The 22,851-nt window shown below is 39.5% G+C and overlaps 1 long non-coding RNA gene across 7 annotated transcripts in view; it reads right to left on the reverse strand.

Moving 5' to 3' along the window:
• LOC100696331 (uncharacterized) overlaps positions 1 to 22,851 on the reverse strand; it is a 43,128-nt gene that overhangs the window by 14,563 nt on the left and 5,714 nt on the right. For 3 of the 7 annotated variants that reach the window (XR_003221225.1, XR_269369.3, XR_002062812.2), the window contains exon 1: positions 9,748 to 9,956. The exons of 3 other annotated variants lie outside the window; for them this stretch is intronic. This is a non-coding gene — a long non-coding RNA (uncharacterized LOC100696331). Of the gene's footprint in view, positions 1 to 9,747; positions 9,957 to 15,429; positions 16,123 to 22,851 lie in introns of those variants that run through there. One more of the 7 variants, XR_269370.4, reaches the window with a different exon arrangement.

Consider the following 22,851-nt stretch of genomic DNA (forward strand, 5'->3'; position numbering starts at 1 on the left):
TGGTAGACAACAAGAGGTCAAACTGAACTTACCAAACACCTTTAGTCACTCACAGTAATGGACTGAAAAAAACTTTACAGTTGAGTGAAATTAAGGCTGTAAATGACTGGAAATGCAACCTTTTTTGTGGAATACTTTGTGAAACTGGTCCTCTCTCTGTTCAAGTAGAATTTCAGGCCTAATAGCTCCTTATTTACTGTTCAATACAGTTATTTTGCACTGAGTAATGCACTCTGTCTGAACGCTGAAGGGTCAAACTCCAGTAACCCCCTAATGGCAACACAACGTGAAGCGTAGTTACAAGAAAAAAATGCAAAGAGAAAAGTTTGAACTGCCATCCGTTTAGAAACCAGGATCTCCGATGGCGTATACGTCACATTAACAGACACTCTAGATGACAGTGACAACACAAACACTCAGGAAAAAGCTGTTTGTCAGGCTGAAGAGATAAGGACAATATAGCCCGATAGACGTACAGTTGGCCTTTTTTTGGCACAGATGGAAGCTCATACATTCAGCTCCCGACAGCAAGTTATTGATCAGCGTCTGTGCTTCCAGCTCAAGTCAGAGAAGGCTGCCTTCACCACCTGCTGTTTGACAGAGCTGAAACCACATCAGCATGCTGCCTGAATGACTCACTGGATAAAGCACTGTGCTATGTCTACTTTAAGGGACTGCCATTAAATGTGTGTATAGCATTCAAGACTACAGTAGGCTTTTAAGACAAGGCGAACTCATGAGTGGAAGGCACAAGCATGAACAGAAACCAACCCAAAACAGAAATGCTACAAATATGAACACAAATCCAAGAGTAAAAGCATCGGCTCCACGTTTAGACTCTCTATTCTTCTGTGCATAAATGACTCTGTACAAATGGCAGAGTCATATGTACGTACATGGTACGCGAGTTGAATATACAATGCTGTACTTCTCAACTTCAGTGGTCACCTTCTTGGTTTTGTTGCCAACTAATTTTCAGCCAGTAGGCGAATACATCATCTGATCGCAATGCCATCCATCTATCCATCCATACGTTCATTTGTTTTCTTAACCATGTATCCATAAAGCAGGGTAGATAGTTTATTCACCTTATGCTTGCCAGACTACAGTGTCAATTATAGCTAACTAACCTGCCTACAAGATAACATTTTTATCAAGAATAGGCTGTACAGGTGCTGTATTAGTTTATGGTGTGCATGCATGTTAAACCATCTTCACCGTAGAAGAAGTTAGCAGGCTATTAAATGTCTTAGAAACATACATTTTCCACGTCCATGTTCATAACATGTTGCAATTGTCATTTTTAACGACAGCTAGCTAACTAGCAAGGTAACAAATTTTCATCAAGCACTGGAATAATACAATATGTGTTGTGGTATTTATGCATGTTAAATTATTAAAATGTTAAAGAATTTGTGTGGCCAGTGGCTTGGCAAAGTCTAAATGTTCAGATAATGCAAAAACTAGTGCAACAGTCTTATGTAATCTATGTAGTATATGGCCCTACAGTGTATGACATGCAAGTAGAATGCAACAGTAGAATCTAAACGGCGTTATGGTCCTAAATACCTAAGTTTGCACATAAAGAAATGAAAAATGGTTTAGGCTGATTCTTCTAGAATATTAGAGATGCAAACATTTGTCTGAGTCTGATTGTTCTTTTTAAACTTTGAAAAGCAACTTTTTGATTTTCTTTTTTTGACACTCTATTATTTTCCCATGGCTGATCTTTTTATTTTATCTGATCTTGTCTGTTTCAGTATGAGTGCTATAAATCAATCCCTGATTAATAAATAATGATAACTGAGATATCAGTCCACAGCATGGAGCAGTCATTTGTAAAGACAGCTGTTCTGCTGTTGGAGAGCTTTGCTGTTGTGACACGCTCAGTTGAATTGCACTTTGTCTTTGCTGTTCTACTCCATGACGGGTCTAATGAGTAGTGGAGCAGGGCCACAAGACTCAACTGCAAACAGATGTTTGGGGACTTCACTATCCGTTGAAGCTGAAATGAGGTTTGTGAACTTATGCCCAGTTCTACAATAATTTAAATTTGTAAAACAGAAACCAAAGATGACGCTCCCTCTAGTTCCCTGGAGCACAGTTCTGTTTACTCTGCATTAATAAATATAATGTGCACATGTGCAAGGTCATCATCATTGTTTACTAGCTACTACTTTTAACTGAAACCCCCACTTAGATGAACAATTAGGAAATGTGTGGGTAGCAAATTCATTTTCTAACATTTTCCACTTGAGGTTGTGTTTTTACTCTTTTATCCATTTGGAGCTTATTTCCTTTAATACTTTGCTTTATTCTTTGCGCTTCATCCTAACAGGTCCTCCTTTGGACAATAAGATGTCTAAAAAAATCTTACAGAGAGAGACTCTTCATTATTCTGCCGCCGTGGATCTGATTAACAGAGAGGACTCTGCTGCCTGTCTGACAGTTAATTAGCATTTTATCAAGCAGGAAATTAATCTGACGGTCTGCCCAGCTATCACATCATCGTTGACACTCTTTCATCGGTGGATTCCATTCAGTCCACTTTTAATAATCCTGAACACACCAGCTGTCCATACAGTTCTATTTTTAGCACCATTTATTTAGCTTCTTTTTCACAACAGTTCTTTATTAGTTTAAGTTCAAATTTAATCATGAATTTTGTTAGTTTTTGTTCATAAAAGTTTAGCTTAGTTTTCATCAGTCTTAATTAAACTTTTGTCATGCATTTTGATGCTACAGCTATCATCATTGTTGCATCATTGTAATTACGCAGTGTGTGCTGTGAACTGTCTTATGTCTGTATCTTTCATTATTCATCACTCTGCATTGAGGGACCAAAGTACGTCTATCTTTACATCAGCATAAGTATTCCAGCATTGAGAAAATACAGCTTACTGACATTTAGATTGACCACTTTTCCCCCAGTGATTCCCAATTCATTATATTTTAAAGATATGCCCAGCCATTGTCGATACTGACCACAAATGTCTTTTTTTTTATTAAACTGATGCTGGAGGTATATTGTAGTACATCTCCAGAGTTTTGGAGGTATTGATACTATGACATGTTTGCTTGGGAAATACTGTCTTGTTTGGCCTTTAGCTTTATGTTGTGGTTACCTGCAGTGATGACTGAATACTAAGCTTCCTGCTAGCAGAACAAGGTCCACTGAATATCTGCTGGGACACGATCCAGTCGATAGTGAGGTAAGGATAGATGCTGAACTACTCAAAGAGTTTTACCCTTGATATCGCTGCATAAACAGAGGGCTGATAAAATATTATAGACGTCTCCCAGTTTTTAAAATATCTTCATGATTTATTTATAGTTATTGTCGTGTATCGCCCGAGTAAAAAGGAGACAATAATGCACTCAATTACAATACAGTGTTAAGGAAATATAGACAAATATTATGCAAGCAACAAGTTTTTACCCCTCAGCTGTAAAAGACTGATGGGGTATTGTCATCACCCCACTGGGTGGGCAAGCAGGCGACATGGACACCTAAGTTTGTGAATCGAATAACTCGGCCGAAGCAACTAGTTATATCTACTAAAAACCTCTCAAGGTCAGAGGTCAAGTTTTCTGAAAATCTTGTGAGTGCGATAAGATAAGAAAGAAGTTACTTTGAATTTTCAGATTGATACCATAGTTGTATTTGCTAATAGTGTTGGAGAAATATGAATCTCAGTGACCGAGTCCTGGAGGTTGCCAGTATTTTTAGCCACTACCTATAATTTTCTAGGTAGGGGCTAACCTACCTAAAAACAGCTATGTATGGAATAAATGGGACCGCAGTTATTTAAAAGACTCATATGAGTAAGTCTATGTAAATACAACCTCGCAGCTATTAAGCGTCACAGGTGGTGGTTGATACTTGTAAGGTGTTTGACTTTAAAATGCATGTTGTTTGCTGATGACACCACTGTGTTTGAAAATGTATCCAAAATGTAATTCTTAGTTGTATTCTTAGATTGCAAATTAAGTTTGAAGCCTCACAACAAAGATTTCTAAGACAATACACTACACAAAGAACTAGTATACTCTTTGAGTGAGCAGTAAAATATATATAGTTCACTCAAGTAAGGGGACATATCAAATGATCACAAACTCAATACATAGGTTAAAAAATAAATGTAAATAAACATATGTAGATCATTTTTGATTCCACTACATCACTGTTCATTCTTTTGAATATGTTACAATTTTATGAATCAAGAGAATTTATTTTGCAGATTGTGTAAAATGTAAAAAAAACAAAAACAAAAGGACAAACACCTGTTACCTCCAGGTGTCCAGCATTTGTTCCTGTTGAGAACTAATTAGAAATTAACATGAATATTTCTTTTTCAAGATAAGAACTCATATAAAACAAAACACCAGTGATGATTTGACATTACATGGCAATTTTGTCAAGTTTAAACATTTGTTAAAAACATGTTCATGAAGAAATTAAAAATAAATAACAAACACATAGATATTTAATTTAGTTGAAATTAATGTTACTATGAAACACAAGTATCAATGACTGTTTTCAATTTCAGTTTACAGCTGGCTAAACATTGTATAATGTATGAGGGGTATGCAGATATAAGCTTTTGTGTTTGCCTACATCCTGTCTGTCTAAAAAACTATGAACAGTTAGATGACATCATAGATTTTACTCTGGTTTGGTGTTGTAGTCAAACAAGAAATAGATTTGGGAGTTCTCTGCAAAATATTGGAAATGTAGAGAACAATAAAGGAGTGAGGCCAGAGCCACCCCATAAATAAAACTATGAACTTGACATTAGCAAGGCCATACAGAGGAATTCTCATTACAAAAACAGGAATACATGCAAACTAAATGTATTTGAGACCAACCCAGTGAATTGGAAGTTGAATCTTGAAGTTAAAAATCCAATGTTTGACTCTAACGGTGCGCACACACCGAACGCGAAAGAGGCGGCCAGAGCGTCAGGTTCACATGTAAAGTCAATGGAAAGAGCACGATGACACGCGATTGCGCGTCCGGCGAAAATGCGGAGGCAGATTTGCGTCGGGAAAACGCCAAAACCCGTGAAATGCGCGTCAGTGTACCGCGTGGGGCGCGTGTGACTCGCGAAAGAAAACCACGCGCGTCAGGTTGTGTTGCATTTTGTGCACACGCTGAGTTGGAAAATATGAACTCCGGTGTCAAATCACGCCCCGACAACCAATCAGGAGCCTGGTGACGTGGCTGTAACTAGGTCAAAGGGGCAGATCCAGTCACTCCGTATGGAGGAAAAGCTCATCTGTGCCGTGGCGAATCATCCAGAGCTAAATGATGCATGTTGCTACTTCTACCGAGACAGGAATAAAACGGACCTAGCTTGGAGGCACATTAGTGAGGAGATTGGGCAACCTGGTAAGTTCATTCATTCTGCTTTTTAATTTCCAGACTGACCCGATGAAACCGTGCAAAAGCTAGCAAGCCCACCTACTGTCCTGATATTTTCCCACTGATGTCCAAATACCTTTCCGCTAACAAGATAATGTGTTTATTCAGAGGACATCTGCAGCACAACACATCTGGCACAACTTCCTCCCACATTTCCGGTTCAGGCGCGTGGAAACATGCAATTTTGAGGTGCGGTGGATTTTCCCTGGACACGCGTTGAGGTGCAAATGTGCACGCGTGACATTAGGGGCGTTTGGGCGTTTTCGCTCGCCTCTTTCGCGTCCGGTGTGAACGCACCGTAAGGCTGCAATAGGACTTACAAATAAATGTAGGCCTATCTGTGGCCAGTGTTGAGGAGTAACGGAATACATGTACCGCCGTTACGTATTTAAAATACAAAATATGAGTAACTGTATTCTGTCCGTTTAAAAAGGTGGTATTCAGAATACAGTTACTTTGTTGAAATAAATGGATTACACGGCGGCCTTTTCCTGTTTCATATGTTAAGGCTATGCCCTCTCTATTTTTGGTAATTCCAATTTCTGGTGGAAAACCAAACAAAACACGCATTAAGAGGCAGTAATGCCTGTGTCTCAATCTCGCGGACCATGTCACCTCTACTTGCGGCATAATGACGTGAAGAAATATTTTTAAAAATTATTCAAAAAATATTTAATATGAAAGCAATAGGCAGAGTGTTACAGGCACAGCCCTAAAGAATGTAGCCTCATGGGCAGTGTAGCCCGTGTTGCATCGAGAATGGACTGGGAGATGGAAGCATGTAAATATAATAATAACCACTGCAGCCAGAAAGAGTGCCTGATGAGCCCAGTTGTAATTAAGCTATTAAGACTTCGACCGTACACCGTGTTCGTGTTTTCCTCCGAAACAATAAGTTCCGTTGGAGCAGCCTTTCAGCACCTCTCTCTGTCTCTCGCTAGCAAAGTTGACCCAGACAACAAAGTAAAGCTAGTTTTCGGCTATGAGCCCGACACCGTATTAGCCAGAGGTCCCTTTACTACGGTTCGGAGCCACGGACCTGTTTTATATACATGCGGAATAGTTTTCTATACGAAATCGCTGCTAAAAGTGCAGCCTTACCTAATGTCCACCCTACTGTTACTCATTTTATATTAAGATTTAAAAATCTAGCTGGTATTGATATGGCAAGTAACCTTCAGTAATAGTAATAAATCACACACCAGTAGTACATTCATGTAGTTGTAAAAAAGCATGATAATATATTAAGTAATCCAAAGTATTCAGGATAGGTTACTCTCATTGAGTAACGTAACGGAATACATTACAAAATACATTTTTCGGCATACATTTTAAAAGTAACCTTCCCAACACTGTCTGTGGCCCACATCCTAAACTATACTGACAAAATGAAAGGTCACACTTACAGTTCTTTACTTTCAACAACTGAAGACCCAGAATAAATATCAAATTGATAGCAGTTACTTTAAAATCCTAATATTAGCCCTCTGAATCTGAGTGCACGGGGACCATTAACTGGCAGGTAAGAACACCCTGTAAACTGTTTTAATTTCCTGTATTAATTTTAAAATCTAATTTTGCTCAGCGTTTCTCTGAATCACTGCAGGTCATTCTGGATTAGAGCATTAACTGTGTGTGTTGTTTCCTCCCCTGCTCCAAGTATGAGCATGCTGTTTTGTTAATCTCCCTAAAATGAGCAGGGAGTGGATCTGACAGCTCTCTGTTTGCTAACTGACAGCCAATTAGCCCAGTTTCCCAATGAAAATTAAACAGACACTATTCTTGGATTGTGAATCGATGTGACATGTTTCGCTTTCAAATTGCTTAGAAAACTGCTCTGTTTTATTTTAATGGCACTGCAATAAGAAGGGGATTTCAAATTAGAATAAAAGGGGGGTTCTACTTTAATGTTTCTGAACAGGGACAAACTAAGGTTTTTAAGAAAGGAGTGTGTACCGTGACAATGATTTGTTGGATCTGGTATAAGAACTTAGACTGGTGACAAAATGTATGAAAACTTTTTGAGTCCTTGACAGTTTTTAAATTGGACTCACTCTACAGTTTAGATGAAGACAAAGCCCCATCCTAAAAGAAGACAAGACTTACTTAATTCACCGCTGGCAATCCAGTTTCAGCTAAAGACTAACACAACCCAAGTTATGTTCTAAAAAAAGGCCAGTCAATCCTGAGTCAGTTTGAATCAGTAAAGTCAGATGAATAGTCACAAAAGACCCAACTTTAAGATAAACAAGTCTTAGTTAGCTCTGTTTTAGTGGTCGACCTTGTTATAACAAACAAAAAATGGAGTGCTTGGTCTGAGTCTCAGTTTAGCAGTCAGGAGATGAAGCAGATAAAGTAAGCGTAATTTGTCCGCCATGTTTGACCAACTAACCAAACAATGATACAAATGTCAAGAACATAAAAAACCTTGCTACATAGAAAATGTTAGCATTAGCATCTCCAATCTTGCTAGTCTATAAAGTAGAAGTAGAGTGAGTTCAGAAAAATACTCAAGATGATGTTTCACTCTTTGAACTTTCCAAGGGCTGTCGTCAGCAGCAGGAAACTCAATGGATGTGTCATCTTTTCCCGTTTAGTTTTTGTGTGCACTGTGGTTGCTTTCCGGATGACTCAGCAATTGTTTCCTATGCCATTCACTAGAATCCTTTCCGCGTCCTCTCATGTTTGACTGAATGTACGATCTTTGAGTAGAAAGTCATGATAAAAGTGGAACCACTTGAAGTGTTTTGAAGCCCTAATTCAATGTCATTTGACGTCTTTTCAACATAATACTTAAAACCTGGCAACATGATTCTATGGACAAGTAATTTGGACCTAATAGTGTATTGCTCATTCTCCTAAAATCCTGTATTTGAGGTTTTTAATACACTGTGTTCATGTTGGACAAACGAGCTGCCACACAGCAGCCAAGTGTGGGGGTGTATAAGGTGGAGAAACTTTGTTTATTTCATCTTTGTTTATATTTGGTTTTTGCAATCAACACACCATCATTTGCATGTTGGCGTGACGGATAAGCGAATGTCCTCCAATAAAAGTCATTTCACAGCTCAATACACTGATCTAACGGAGGCAACGCAGGGCGCGCTTGTGTGTGTGAATGTGTGTGTCATCGCCTCGCCCTGCTGATAACAGGTGCAAACAGCTTGTGGCTAAAAAAAGTCTCAGAAAGTAAACAGCAACACTGAGGAGCTGAATATGTTTTCACAATGAACTGAAGGGGTCACAGGTCAAGCGCACCTCCCATTCTGCATCGAAAATATGCCACAGTGTTCCTGGAGGTGCTATAATCCTTCATCTTCACACAGCATATCAACCTTCCACACTTGCAGCTGTGTTCACATCATGGATTTGGTCTGCTCTGCTGGTTTCACAGGATGTCAACTCACCGGGGTCAACCTAAGCATCTCAGACCATTTCACAGTCACTACACTGACATCCCGTCCCCAAATATAAATGTAAAATGTTATTCAGAAATCTCTCCCAGAAATATCCTATTCTTTACTGCGGGAAGAAAAAGAGTCTTCCACTGCTATCTGTTAACTGATCTGATGTCATCAACTATTACAACAAAAACTCCATTCATGTGTTAACTAGCTAGCTTCCAAAATATCCTTGTTCACACACTTTCTTCCCTGTTCCCTGAACGCCACTAAAATCGCATCCACTAAATGCCAGCTTGAAATTTTCTGAAAGAAAGGCTGGTACAAGATGCTGTCATAACAGCCCATTTTACACACGTTTCATCTATTCTGAGAACCAACTCTCACCAACAAATTGATACACAAGAGATTTGGTTTTTATGTGCACTTCAACCTCAGCACCACAGCACATAAACATGAGGCCATTCTGACAGCACAGAGCAGGTGAATTCAAGCCTGCAGCATATTTAATAGTCAGACTGGCACAAACATTAACAGAGCACTTTACAGGGCTGGACTGTACAGAAATAACACAAGTATCTGACTCCTCCTCTTTCCCCATGATCACAGACAGCAGGACTTCTTCATCGACGTCATTGCAAAAAACCCAAATTCAGCAGGAACTTAGATTTTGTTTGTTGCTTAGAACAGCTAAACAGTTTACTCTCTGCATTAATTAAATACCAACAGCATAATACAACAGCAGGACCGATGATCATCTCCAGAGTATGTGGTTCAACAGCGGTCATTGGACTAATTACCTATAATTATCAGCTATTCAGGCTCTGGCAGGATGTAACAGTGAATGATTTGTACTTTCTTTGTCAGCATGATGGACAGAAGACTAGGTCTGATTAAATCAGGAAAACACAATAAGCTTACCTGATTACCAGTAAATTTGAGGTTAGGCATGTGCTGCAGACCTGATATGACGTGTGCTGCATTTACTTTGCCTACCAATAATGCAGCAGACACACAAGCTCTTCCTTTCACCTGAACAATAGCAGCACTTTCATGTGATGTCAACACAACTAGGAACTCTTTCTCATCCTCTAAAGCAGGGGTCCCCAATCTCAGTCCATGAGGGCCGGTGTCCCTGCAGGTTTTAGATGTGTCCTTGATCCATCACAGCTGATTTAAATGGATAAATTACCTTCTCAACATGTCTTGAAGTTCTCCAGAGGCCTGGTAATGAGCTAATCATGTGATTCAGGTGTGTTGACCCAGGGTGAGATCTAAAACCTGCAGGGACACCGGCCCTCGTGGACTGAGATTGGGGACCCCTGCTCTAAAGGTATTTATTTTCGTGTATGTCAAACTAAACTACAGACAATATTGAGATATTTAAATGATGCAAGTGTATTATTTAAATTTTTGTTATTTATTATAGTGCATAAGTAATTTTAAGGAGTGGGTAACTTCCAGGTGTTTTACAGGAAGGGAAAGCAAATTATGCCCTTCAGTTTCTTTTTTGCCTCGTGCTGTTTTTATATTAGCTCAATAAAGAGCATATAGTTAAACATCGTGGTTCCTCACACACCAAATCCTGACAGCACTTTTAGACAAAGGTCTTGGATGTTGTTTCTGGGATCTGCTGTAGCCACTTGCACAGGTCGGGGGTCACTGTAGCCTTCCGCCTCCACATCCTCTCGAGCTCCTCTCGTAGGCCTTGGTATTTTTCCAGCTTCTCATTTTTATTCTTCCAGATGTTGCTATCACTTGTTATAGCTGCATCTGTCACTACAGCCTTTTTACTCTGCTTGTCCATTACTGTGTCTGGGTAGCGTCCCTGTCTGTATCTGGAAGTTCAACAGGATCTTAGCTTGGTCATTCTTGAGTATCCCGGGGGGTGTATACCATTTTGACCTCGGAACTTCCAGACCACATTTGGCATGTATATTATGCAAGCCACTTGGTTATAGTTTTCCATATATGCCCTGCCTGCTAGCATGTTGCATCCAAGATCAAAAGGCAAAATTCCCAAAGCATAAATGAGTGCAGAATACTTTGTATCAGAAAGATCATAAAATACTCAAATTACACCCACCAAAACCGGAGGACACACAGGTTGCGCCACACAGGAAAGCATAGTCATCACATAACATAAACATCCGGAGGGGCTCGCTCGGAATAACACCTCTGAGCGCAAATTGGATCACATCTTGGAGAAGCTCACTGCGGTCGTGAGTTCTCAGAATCGGCTCTTTGAGCACAAGAATGACAACATCACGGAGCGTAAGGTTGATAACATCATGGAGAAGCTCACGGCTCTCCAATGGGAGATTGAGAGACCAGTGTACTGTTAGAACAGCTTTGAAATTCATATGAGTTGTTCGCAATAAAGTAAAAACCACCATCACTTCATTCGGATACCCCTTTGGCTCCAGCTGCGGTCTCAAGGCTGGAGCTGAACAACAACACACTGATAACGACTGTGTTGAGTCTGTTCTTCCCATTCTATGCAAGGCCACCTGGGTTGGCTGGAAGACTGTTTACTTAGCCTGGCAGGGTGAAGGACACTGTCTCAGCTGAACTCTGGACACATACACACACGCACACAGACATATATACACATGCAGATGTACACTCATCCCCCCTCCCCCTCCAAACGCCTTCGACGCTTATTCCCTTCCGATGCTGACGGTGGATCAAGGAGACCAGCGCATAGGCTGCAGGCCCGGATGTACTGTCTACATTGGCTGTCTCTCACCCTTTACCCATCCCTGTTGCTTGTCATGTGTTTCTTTGGTGTATTAAGAGTTTTTTCATGTGCTATGTGCAGAGGTGTTTTTTTCTGTTCTCAAACTGATCTCCCTGTTGGAGCTCAGTCTGGGGGGAGTTATTTTTTTCTCCTTATCTTTCCTCATGTGGTGCTTTTTCCATTGTTATACCTCTCTGACCTGTCTTCCCCATGTGATGTTTGTGTAATGTATGTATGGTCGGAGGGTAAGATGGCACCGCCATTGCGTGCAATAGGTCGGCAGCCTTAACATGAAATTTCCCCTTGTGGGACTAATAAAGGTATATCAAAATCAAATCAAATAATTCCATTAAAATGCTTCAAAAAGCACCAACAACACAAACACAACAGCAAGCTCCAGTTAAGTGATGCTAATTAGTGATTGGCTACAGCTGCCTGCGTTACCACACCTGTCAAACTCCCTCCATATTTCTGTTATGAAGGCAGAAATGATCCATACACTGTGAACATGCTTATTTCTATTGTGAATGTGGAAATTTGAACATTATTGCCTGTGTGGATTGATTCACTTTATGTTATGTTTTGTTTTTTGAAATATAATTTGCCACATTTTAAAATAAAATTATTGTCAATATTATTTATTATATTTATGCAGAACACATTTAGTGGCTAAAAAAACATTAATCCAGTGTGTTTGCCAAACAGTAAGAATGAGGGAAAAGACAAAGAAACGAGGCAGAGGAAAGAGAAAAACTGGAAGAAAAGATAGATGCAGCAGAGAAGTGATGAGGAGGAGGAAGCTGATATAATTTGCCTGTCGGAATTCATTAGGGCCAAACTGGTAAGACACACAGACACACGCACGTGTGCACACACACGCACGCACACACATGTGCACACACACACACGCACGCACACACAGATTCTGGTTTTAATTCCAGAATCTCATTTCAGATCTGATTAATTACTCTCTCACGCTTGACGAAGAAAATCAGCAGCAAAACTGAAGGGATTAAACACACACCCTCACCCACACACACACACCCTCACCCACACACACAGATGGTGAATGAATTATTCATCCAACTCACATGTTTTTGTTTTTGTTTTAAATTGAAAATGCAACACAACAACAACACAATTATATCGGCAAACAACGGCAGAGAAACTGTGTCGTGTTTGTGTGTGCGTGTGTGTGTTAATGAGCTCGGCAGATAGATGTTATGAGTTTAATGAAAACAAAAGTTGCACATTTTGGTCACACAAAAACAATTATTGATGGAGCTGCAGGTTAAGCCTGAAGATGAGCTTTTACAGCCGTCTGCCACATAAGGACTCACAGTTTAAGTCTGATGAAACCAAGTCTGCCTACATGTGCTTTTTATATTGAAACATAAATAAAATGTCATAAAGTCAATATTGACAGTATCCCAATCTGGACAGAGAGCAATGACATCTTCCAGTTCAACATAACTGGGTTTTCTAGGGGTTAGCTGGCTTGACAAATACTAAGAACAGCTCAGTTAATGGGTGTATATCAGTTATTAATTCTGGTTCTGGTTCTTCTATAGTGCTTTTCTACTCAAGAGCTCAAAGTGCTCTATTAAACACATTTCATTCTTCAATACATTCAAATAATCTTTTTTTTCTACACCCAAGTGTTTTCTATCTTTCACACATATTCACACTCTGATGAACACACCAGGAGCTAGTGAATAGTAGATGACCTGCTCTACCCCCTGAGCCACATCCACCCCATAATGAAGGTTTGACTCATCATCTGACTTTTCCTTTCTCCTCATTATTTTAGTTTTTTTATACACATTTTTACTTTTGCTCTAACCCACTGGTTATGGCTTGATCACACTACAGTAAATATAGGACGGCAACCTCTGTCTGACTCAGACTGGATGAGGTTTGTAATCAGCTGCCTACTGTAAGTTCATTTTATAAATCACAGTTGCACAGTTTCTATGAAGTGATTTGTGGAAGTAGTTTGAATTTTTTTTTTAGCTCTATGAAGTTCTAGTGTACTCTGAATATAAGTGACTTTCTGTGTATGTGTCTGACAGTGACAGACTTGTGATTGTTGCTGATTTGTAATAGCTGATTGCTGTATTATCATACACTATATGTAGTCGCCCATTACGTGCCGTCTAAGGGTGTTTTCACACCCGTGGTGTTTAACCTGTTTATATTAAACTCTGGTTCGTTTTCCACCTTGGTGCAGTTTGTTTGTGCAGATGTGAACACGGTAATCTCATTATCTCATAATCACCAACACCAACAGAGCAGTTTGTTTATGGTGTGAACATGAACCAAGTTTGATTCGAACAATCTTCCGGGTGGATGTTGCAGGTTTGAACAAAAACACTTTCTGTCACGTATGCTTTGTATTCTGGGATGCAGCAAGTTACTATCAATGTGCAAATGTCTATACAAGCTAGCAGCCTGCTGAAATGAATGTAGATTCTCAGTGTTTCCCAGTAGTCCAGAATACAGCGCCTTCTTCACATATTTACTTTTCTTGTTCCCGCCCAACACATTTGGCCAATAAGTAGACTGAACATGGTTTTTAGTGACACACTCACCTGGAGTTCACTTGGATTTTTCTCAGTGTGGGAAGAAACTAAACCATAGGGAAAAGCTACAAGCCATCAACTGATTCAGAGAACAGTAATGAACTATAGTTTTATTCATAGGCAACAAGATTGGACAAAGTCATAATAATTTTGGCCTTGCTGCAGTCTTAAACCACCATTTCCTGTTAGTGTGATTGCAGTATTAGGTTTGGGAAAAATCTTGGTTTAGATAGAAACAACCAAACAACAACAAAAGCAGATGCTCTGTTGAAACAGGTGAGATGTCAGTTGAAAACTGTCATAACAGAGTAACAGACCATGGATACCTCAACCTGGCAATACACACGACAACCAAAGAATAGTTTCTGTGATACGTCAGTGGCTTTGACAAAATGTCATTATTTTATTTATTTGACATCTTTGGTTCAGGGTGGCCATTGCCATCACAGTTCATCCATTTTCCTGAGATTTCTATCCATATTAGAAGAGCTGCACCCAGGTACTCCTCCACCTGTCAATAAAGAATTTGGTGGTAATTTCATGTCCTATCACAGGCATGCAATGAAAGTTTTTTTTATGAAGTGTAGCCGCATTGGTGTTCTAGCCTGACTAATATTTAATACAACAGAAATGCCTAGGATTGGGCTCCCATTTTCACTTAGAATGAGTTTGTCATTCTGAGTCACGCCCACGCTGCTTGCTGTCTGGATTCCACAGCACTGTCAATAGTTGACATCAAACACAAAGAACTAAAGTTTTGACTCAAGATGGAAGAAAAACGGAAACCTGTGAGGAGATGTGTGGCTCTTTGAAGGCGCCTCAGCTCTTTGTTTGCTGCATAGACATCTGCTGTATTATTAACTTTCACCAGTATTTTCTGCACACACCACTGTAGTCCAACTCTCCCTTTCTCAATAAACACAGAGTTGCAGTCTTAGCTTTCACATGTCAGTCTGAGCACATCTGAAGCACCAATCATAATCCATTACCACGGCGGTTGTCACAAACACTCCATGGAAATGAATTCTGACTGGTTTCATGCTTCATTATAAACCTATGACCTCCAGTAGAGCAACTTTCATCATCTAATCATTCAGTCATTGGTTTGTGGAATTTGTATTATTTATTACTATTTGCATTTGCCAGAAAATACTCTTCCACAGATGCTCTCCACAGACAAATATTAAAATTAACACATTATTTTCAATAGCACCAAATCTTCATGAAAGAGTGCACAATTTTGGGGTACTTCCAGCTGCACCAGCTCCCCGATGAGAGAAACAAAAGAAAGTATATGGCTTCATATTTACACTAAAAGAAATGAGATAAGAAGAATAGAAGCAAAAAATATACTGCCAGAGTGGGTGGCTCAAAGAAACCCTGCAGGGTTTAATAAAAGGAAAAACTATTCAGAAGAAAAACAAAACAAAAAGAAGGTGACTGAGTGACAGACGGGGGAGGCAAGAAACTCGATTGAAATCTAAAATGACAAATTTAGTGAGAAGAGTGGCAGCAAACACAGACGCCTGCTCAGGAGACTGACTAGCGACAGCATTCACACTGCACTTAATGTTCTCACTTTATCTCACTTTATGCATGCAGATTAGAGCAGGATCAACACACACACAATGTAGCAAAACATTTACTGTAGTTTTCTTGAAATTCAACTGAAAAAAAAAAACTTTTTAATGTTTATTCACTTATTACAGTCAACACACAAATCAGGGATGCATTTTTGTGGTTTCACACTCATACTCATATTTGAGTTATACATTATGTATTTTGTTTGTTTAGTTTAGTTTTTTTTTAGTCTAATTCAATGTGTTTTTATTTACATTGCACTAGTTTACAGCAACAGTTACCATCCATCAATCTATCCATTTCCTTCCACTTATCCAGGGCTGGGTCGGGGGAGGCAGCAGCAGAGAAACCCAGACCTCTCTGTGGTCACTTCCTGTAAAAAAGAAATGACCACTGTATCGTGGCATGCACAACTGTTACCGTTTTGTCGTTTATACAAGCTGCATTGTATTTGGTTTATGTTTTGGGCTGCTTGTCTGCTGCTCCAGTCCTTCTTGCATTAACAAAAGATGAGGATAAGGGTGGGGCTGATTGAAATTAAATTGGACTGAACCATCTGCTATGAAAGCAGAGAGAGGGATGGGTTTTCCTTGTATTGAGCTTAGTTATCGTCCCTGTGGTGTTCAGTGTTTTGTGTTTGGTAAATTTATAGAATAATGCCAGTGATGACTTGAAGTCATGGCACTTGTGTTAAGTTCATTTATAAAATTTGCCCCCCTCCCCTACCACACAATCACACACACAGACATACAAACACAGGTTTTGATAAGCTATGTTTGCTTGTCTGTGTTTAATCAAGGTCTAGGGCTAGACCTTAATTAAAAAAGAAAAGAAAAAAATCGCTGTTGAATTAAAAAGCTTGAGCACTGTGTGAAGTGGTTATTTGTCAATATCTACAGGGTAAATTAAAAAAAAATGATAAAAATGAAGGTGATGACTAGCATCAATCAAAACTTAATCAATAAACAAAGTGATTTCTCAGAAATGCTAATCGGAAAATGCTGGTGGAGCCTGCACCCGTTTAAGGTTTAATGAACCAGCCACGTTAGGTACTGATGCCTCATTTCCATTATCAAGGTTTTCTTTGCTAAAGTGCTACAGAAGTTTTTAAAACTTCCTCACTCTACAGTCTAACTCTACATCACACATGACTGAGAAAGTGTTTAGTGAGGTAAAAAAAACAACAACAAAAAAAACACATAAGCTTTTTTACTTGCTAATGCTACCTGTGTTTCCAAAGCACAGATTGTAATTAACTTCAGAGCAGTAAAAGCAGAGCCAGCAGCAGCCTGTCTAGCATGCTAGTCTCCCAACAGTTTTCCCTCATAGACCACAGGTTTATCCACAATGCATATGCACAAACAACCAGAAAAAGCTGCTAGTCTCTGAGCTTACCCAGCTCCAGCCTTTCCACATATGCTACAGATTCCACTGGAGTCTGAGAAAAGCAGAGTTAAGCTGCTTCCAGTGACAATAGCTAATTGTGGCCACAAGATGAAAGTAATTTTAATGATCAATGCAAAAAAGTAAAGAGAGAAGCTTATGTGAAACAACACTGAGATGCAGGGATCACTTTCACTTTGGTTTTAATTTATGTCTACTTTTAGATTTCACTGGACAAGCACTGCTTGCCTTGCTTGCCCAGGTGGAATGTCACCATTGTATCCCCCATATATACTCTTGATATTTTTCATTAAGTGATCTTTGTGATTAGACAGTTGATTAGGAAAGACTGTCTTGCGGTCTTCTGTCATTTCTGTTCATAGTTTGCTTGCACAGAATGTAGACAGTCTGACTGCAAAGAGGTTTTACAGCCTAACTCAGGGGCAGGTATCACCCTGGCTCTTTTGGTTGGGATTTTTCATCGATTTTTGAATTATAGCAGAAAATAATACCTGTGGGATATTATGCTTAAATATTTTAATCTGGAAGATAATCTCCAGCAATGTAACTCAAATCAAGAGAATTCAAATCTTAACAGCACACTGGAAACAAACTATATTATTGTTGCATGAGTTCTACGTCATCACATATTCCCCTAATATTCTATAAATGAACTTCCACAATTTTAATCTAAGTCCTGAAATATTTTGACTGCACCTCTAGTAAATATATTTTTCTCAAAGCATTAATATTAACACAAAAAGAATTAAGTGAAATTTTCAAGAAAAAACTAAATTACAAGGTATCAAAGTGGTACATGTCAGCTTTTATCCATCAAATGATTGATGCTAATGAGCTGACACTGATTGCAGATATCTCAAATAATCCTGCTACTATCAGACATTTCAGAATAATGAAATGAAACCAGTCATGTCATTTATGAGCCATTAACCAGACAGGGTTTGGTTAACAGCTGTTGGAGAACAGCGGGATCTTCGTTACCTTCCCGCAGCTGAACCAAAGAGCATCAGAAAGTGATTAGAGCTCAGTGGGCTCAAAGGAAATATTATGAAAGGCTGTCAGAATCACAACCTGTCAGAGTATGCTGTCTCTTAAATGAATACTCTGTACTCTCTGGTTTTTAAAACATTTAATATGAACATACTAAGGCAGAAGGAAATATGTATTTATACTACGCTGTCCTTGTCATTGCTATCACCAGGCACCTTCACTGTATATCAAACACCTCCCGTTTGAGCTTCTGCAGAAGTCCAGCAGCCAGACACAATTAATCACTTGATCGGTCGATCACTATCTTAACCTCAGATGGGTCCCTCTCTCTCTATGAAAGCTAAGATCTCTGAAGAGACCAAACGAAACAGCACTGCACTCTTATTGTTCACAGGACAATGAGTTGAGAGAAACTTGTCTGACAAATACAAATGGATTTGCCATGAATAATGAGGTGAATGAATCAGCGACAGCCTATGTCACGCTGAATGATTAAAATGTGATGTGAATGTTCTCACAGCTTTAATGTTGTTTTCCAGGACGCGAAGCTGGCAGAGGAAAAACAAAAAAGAAGCAGCAAGTGAGTAAGTCAGGTCCAGTCCTAAGAGAAATGGTAATAAGGATAAAAGGTTAATTTCCTAGTTTAAACACCGTGAAAGATGTCAGATATGGTGATGCCAGTCAGTTAGTCCTTTGGTTCTATCACCTTTTTTAAGTCTTTAAGCAAACATTCAGTTGGTCCCCAGAATATTCATGTCCATCCAAGTACCAACCCAAATGACGTCCAGCTGTATAAAGAGCATTCCTCTTTCTCTCTAAGGCGGACTCCAAAGGTGCAACTGTAACTAAACACGACTTTGATCTTTAACTAATGGCTCACTCCGTAGTCAGTTTGCAAGGGGTGATTTTTTTAAATAATTCATCTTAAAACAAAATAAAAAAATCATCAAGGCAAAAGTGTATGCATTAGTCTGGGCTGCTATTGTGCTGCTAGCTTTCAGCTAGTCTCTTAAATGGACAGCTTAGTTTGCGCCTTTAGAATTCTTTATGCACTCTGGTGAGTGAAATTCTAGGATCTTATTATATAATCTTATTTAACATTAATTTTCAGGTTTATGCCCGTGTGATGCATCCATATGAAAACAAATGTTTTCACAGGACTAAGTACACTGCTACATCGGGATCAAGAGGTCCATTTGATAAGTCAGGTCTTGCTAATCAAATGCACTTCAGGTGTATGTTTATACAGTCCTATGATTTTCCAAGGAGTGCATGTCCCAGCCAATTCCCCCAAGGTCAGACCGTGCAATGCTCAGAAAAACAGAAAAAACAAACAAACAAAAACCAAAAACCAAACAGGAGAACTACACCTCAGATTCTACAGGTCTCAGTTAGGAAGTTAAACTTTAAAGTTCATGACAGTGCAATTAGAATAAAACAGAGTAAGTATTAGGGCTGCACGATTTTGCATAAAATGAGAATCACGATTTTTTTGCTTAGAATTGAGATCACGATTCTCTCACGATTTTCTTTTCCAGTATAAATATTTATTGCACTTATTAACTGCACATCAACTTCGTAACAGTTGAGACTGAACATAAAAACAATAAATGAACATAAAAACAATAAATGTCTCACATTTTGTCGTTGCCGCAAAATGTTGTACTGCTTGTAATTCCGTTTCCACCGTTGCTCGACACTGCGTGTATAGAGCAGGTAGTGCAACATTTGAAAAATAGTTGCGGGACGGCACTGTGTAGCGTTTGTCTAGGGTGTTGATCATTTTCCTAAATCCCTCGTTTTGCACAGTGTTGATGGGAGAGCCATTTCTTTAGCCAGGTGATACGTGATAGCCTCCGTAATTTCTTTGTGCCTGCGGGAGTTCGACGGGTATGGGGAAGCGCTGTATAAGGTTCCCATTATTGATGTGGTTGACCGGGACAATTTTCTCCTGTCACTTTCTTGGCCTTTACAGCTTCGTCATCTCTCACGTGCTCTCCGTTGTTTTTTCCCTGCCAGCTGGCTTCGGTATTACGTGGTATGAGGCTCCGCCCTTGTCATTTGTTGAGCAGGAAGAGTGAGCGCTTGTTTTCATGCAGATTATGTCCCGGATCAAAATGCGGTACAATCGTCATCTTTTTTTTTCTTCTTTTTTTAAAAAAATCGTTGTCATTTGGAAATGAGATCGCACATAAGTATGAATTGAGATCGCGATTTTCTAACGATTAATTGTGCAGCCCTAGTAAGTATGGTTCATTTGGAAGAGTTGCCAGGAGAATGCCTGTTGCAGAATGGTTTAGATTTGTAAATCTGCATCTGAACAAACCATTTCTGGAAACAAAACACTTCTGGATGTCCTTGGACAGATGAGACCAAACTGGATATATTGGGCCATTATGTGCTGTGTTGATAACCAAACAGCACATAAGCACAAACCCCTCTCTAAAAGTAGAAGTGGAATTTTCAGCTGTCACACAGTGACAGATGGGTAATGATTTGGGCTTGTTTTCCAGCTACATGACCTGGACACCTTGCAGCCACTGAGTCCATTTTGAACTCCTCTTTATACCAAAGTAGTCTGTAGTTCAATGCAAGGCCATCAGTCAGAAAGCTAAAGCTTGGCTGAAATTGGGTCATGCAACAGGATAAGTACAGGATAAGACACAGCAGTACATCACAGAATGGAGTGAAAAAGAAAAAAAATCAAGACACTGCAATGGTCCAAACATAGTCCAGTCCTCAATCTGTCTGAAATGCTGTGGTGGGACCTTAAGATAGTTGTGCAAAAATTAATTCCTGCAAGGGGTTTGTGGTTTGTTAATGCAGCTTCCTAACAAAACTTGCGACAGTCATGTGTTGACTTAGCGCTCCACTCTTGTTAAAATGTAGTCACCTCTACTTGAAAAAGCAAAGATGAAATTGACAATAACATCAAGGCTGAAAATGCAGCATCTACAAGTCAATAGATAACATCATGATTGTTATATCCAACTTTTATATGCAATCTAGGTTTGCATGCATAACTTGATATGGTATTTTCTTTGCACACAAAGATAAAAGGCAAAGCAACACATTGGAAGGGTTGTTTTTATTAAGCTAAACTTTTAACTTAAGTTAACTGCTATTTGCAGTAATTGCATGTATTTTTATAGACAATCTCCAAAAAGTTGATTCTGTTCATCTGGACATAGCGTTTTGTGGGAGAAACGTTTCGTCACTCATCCAAGTAACTTCTTCAGTCTAAGCTGACTGCAGGTTTCCCCAAATCTTATAAACAGTACATTTGCATAATGACTCAAACCAGCCCACTGAAGGAACAATGGGCTGGGAGGTCAGTTCCTTAACGGCACATCAAGAAGGCCCTGAGTAAATGTGGTTATCCCAGCTGGACTTTTGTCAAAGCTGGAAAGACACCTAAAGAAAGCTCCAGCCGATCCAGGAGAGAAGGACAACCGCTGCCCAAGCGAAAACCTGTAGTGATCCCATATGTGTCAGGAGTATCAGAGCAGTTGAGACGCATTTTTTCTAAACACCGGGTCTCTGTGGCTTTTAAACCCCAAAACACGCTGCGCCAAAAACTGGTCCACCCCAAGGATAGTGTACGCTGTTAAGTGCCAGGAGGATTGCCAGGATTTATACATCGGGGAAACCAAACAACCTCTGGCGAAGCAGATGGCACAACACAGAAGAGCTACCTCGTCAGGCCAGGACTCTGCAGTTTATTTACACCTACAGGCCAGTGGACACTCTTTCAAGGATGAGGATGTACACATCCTGGACAGGGAAGAACGCTGGTTTGAGCGAGGAGTCAAGGAGGCCATTTATGTGAAAAGGGAAAGACCATCTCTGAATCGAGGAGGGGGCCTAAGGGTACATCTTTCACCATCTTACAATGCTGTAATTGCAGCCATTCCCCAACTCTCTGTGAATGGTACTCATGGCCATTGATCAGTGGTCTTTAATCAGTGAGTTTTGGTCAGTGGTTGTTGATCAGTGGTCATGATAATTTGCATAATTAAGATTAAGGAACTGACCTCACAGCTTGTTCCTTCAGTGGGCTGGTTTCAGTCATTATGCAAATGTACTGTTTATAAGATTGGGGAAACCTACAGTCAGCTGAGGCTGAAGAAGTCACTTGGATGAGTGACGAAACGTTTCTCCCACAAAATGCTACGTCCAGATGAACAGAATCAACTTTTTGGAGATTTACTTACCTGGATGATTGAGAATGCATCAAAACGTTTTATAGACACAATGCCCTCTATTATTAACTAAAGCTTAGGCAGAAACCTTTATCTACACTGGGAGAATAATTTAAGGTAACTTAACCTAAGATGACACAACTTTATCATCTTAAACCAGAGGTCCTTATTTCACTTCAAAAGATCTGACCTGGTATAAAAAATGTGTTTTTGTTGTAGAAAATAATAGGTGATTTGTACTGGATGGAGGTGAACTGAATTTCTACCCTGTCAGAGTGGGTAGTCATGAATGATGCAGATTTATGTACCACCTTTTGTAACCATTTTGTTTCATTTTCAAGCTAAGGTTCAGTTTTTAAATGATCTAATTTATGAATGGCAAAAATTAATTCTTCATCATCAGCAAAGTAGGTGTTCATGAATAATGTAAATTTTATGCAGATAGCTCTCGGGTCTGCTGCTAGAGGACAGAGGGGAATCTGGACTGAAAGGAAAAATGGGTTTAGAGAAAATAAAATCTCTCTAC

Source organism: Oreochromis niloticus, linkage group LG7 (genome assembly GCF_001858045.2).
Source record: "Oreochromis niloticus isolate F11D_XX linkage group LG7, O_niloticus_UMD_NMBU, whole genome shotgun sequence".
NCBI lineage: Eukaryota > Metazoa > Chordata > Actinopteri > Cichliformes > Cichlidae > Oreochromis > Oreochromis niloticus.